The following is a 2,610-nucleotide window of genomic DNA, read 5'->3' on the forward strand; positions in this document are numbered from 1 at the left end:
CAAAGATGCCCAGAACTGAGCTAAAGTGGGTATGTCTCCAACTCCTAGAAATAACTTCATTCCCCATCTCCCTTACTTCCAGCTAGTAAGGATCACATCATTCCTAACAAAGTTTTGACACAGATTCCCAATTCGGGCATTCAGATCATATAGCACGTTGCTGTAAGCAAGGACATTCTCATTCAAAGTTGCAAGTTACTATGTACGAACAAGTCTGTATAGGTATTTCAAAGATGCCCAGAACTGAGCTAAACTTGGTATGTCTCCAACTCCTAGAAATAACTTCATGCCCCATCTCACTTACTTTCATCTTGTAAGGATCACATAATTCCTAACAAAGTTTTGACACAGATTTCCAATTCGGGCATTCAGAACACATAGCACGTTGCTGTAAGCAAGCACATTCTCCTTCAAAGTTGCAAGTTACTATGTAGGAACAAGTTTGTATAGGTATTTCAAAGATGTCCAGATCTGAGCTAAACTTGGTATGTCTCCAACTGCTAGAAATAACTTCATGACCCAACTCCCTTACTTCCAGCTAGTAAGGATCACAAAATTCCTAACAAAGTTTTGACACAGACTCCCAATTCCGGCATTCAGAACATTTAGCACGTTGCTGTAAGCAAGCACATTCTCATTCAAGGTTGCAAGTTACTATGTAGGAACAAGTTTGTATAGGTATTTCAAAGATGCCCATAACTGTGCTAAACTTGGTATGTCTCTAACTCCTAGAAATAACTTCATGCCCCATCTCCCTTACTTCCAGCTAGTAAAGATCACATAATTCCTAACAAAGTTTTGACACAGATTCCCAATTCGGGCATTCAGATCATATAGCACGTTGCTGTAAGCAAGCACATTCTCATTCAAAGTTGCAAGTTACTATGTATGAACAAGTTTGTATAGGTATTTCAAAGATACCCAGAACTGAGCTAAACTTGGTATGTCTCCAACTCCTAGAAATAACTTCATTCCCCATCTCCCTTACTACCAGCTAGTAAGGATCACATCATTCCTAACAAAGTTTTGCCACAGATTCCTAATTCGGGCATTCAGAACATATAGCACGTTGCTGTAAGCAAGCACATTCTCATTCAAAGTTGCAAGTTACTATGTACGAACAAGTCTGTATAGGTATTTCAAAGATGCCCAGAACTGAGCTAAACTTGGTATGTCTCCAACTCCTAGAAATAACTTCATGCCCCATCTCCCTTACTTCCAGCTAGTAAGGATCACATAATTCCTAACATAGTTTTGACACAGATTCCCAATTCGGGCATTCAGAACACATAGCACGTTGCTGTAAGCAAGCACATTCTCATTCAAAGTTGCAAGTTACTATGTAGGAACATGTTTGTATAGGTATTTCAAAGATGCCCAGAACTGAGCTAAAGTTGGTATGTCTCCAACTCCTAGAAATAACTTCATGCCCCATCTCCCTTACTTCCAGCTAGTAAGGATCACATAAATCCTAACAAAGTTCTGACACAGATTCCGAATTCGGGTATTCAGAAAATATAGCACGTTGCTGTAAGCAAGCACATTCTCATTCAAAGTTGCAAGTTACTATGTAGGAACAAGTTTGTATAGGTAGTTCAATGATGCCCAGATCTGAGCTAAACTTGGTATGTCTCCAACTCCTAGAAATAACTTCATGCCCCATCTCCCTTACTTCCAGCTAGTAAGGATCACATTATTTCTAACAAAGTTTTGACACTGATTCCCAATTCGGGCATTCAGAACATATAGCACGTTGCTGTAAGCAAGCACATTCTCTTTCAAAGTTGCAAGTTACTATGTAGGAACAAGTTTGCATAGGTATTTCAAAGATGCCCAGAACTGAGCTAAAGTGGGTATGTGTCCAACTCCTAGAAATAACTTCATGCCCCATCTCCCTTACTTCCAGCTAGTAAGGATCACATTATTCCTAACAAAGTTTTGACACAGACTCCCAATTCGGGCATTCAGAACATATAGCACGTTGCTGTAAGCAAGCACATTCTCATTCAAAGTTGCAAGTTACTATGTACGAACAAGTCTGTATAGGTATTTCAAAGATGACCAGAACTGAGCTAAAGTTGGTATGTCTCCAACCCCTAGAAATAACTTCATGCCCCATCTCCCTTACTTCCAGCTAGTAAGGATCACATAAATCCTAACAAAGTTTTGACACAGATTCCGAATTCGGGCATTCAGAACATATAGCACGTTGCTGTAAGTAAGCACATTCTCATTCAAAGTTGCAAGTTACTATGAAGGAACTAGTTTGTATAGGTATTTCAAAGATGCCCAGAACTGAGCTAAACGTTGTATGTCTCCAACTCCTAGAAATAACTTCATGCCCCATCTCACATGCTTCAATCTAGTAAGGATCACATTATTTCTAACAAAGTTTTGACACTGATTCCCAATTCAGGCATTCAGAACATATAGCACGTTGCTGTAAGCAAGCACATTCTCTTTCAAAGTTGCAAGTTACTATGTAGGAACAAGTTTGCATAGGTATTTCAAAGATGCCCAGAACTGAGCTAAAGTGGGTATGTGTCCAACTCCTAGAAATAACTTCATGCCCCATCTCCCTTACTTCCAGCTAGTAAGGATCACATTATT

Source organism: Diceros bicornis (assembly GCF_020826845.1).
Source record: "Diceros bicornis minor isolate mBicDic1 chromosome 30 unlocalized genomic scaffold, mDicBic1.mat.cur SUPER_30_unloc_1, whole genome shotgun sequence".
NCBI classification, from domain to species: Eukaryota; Metazoa; Chordata; class Mammalia; order Perissodactyla; family Rhinocerotidae; genus Diceros; species Diceros bicornis.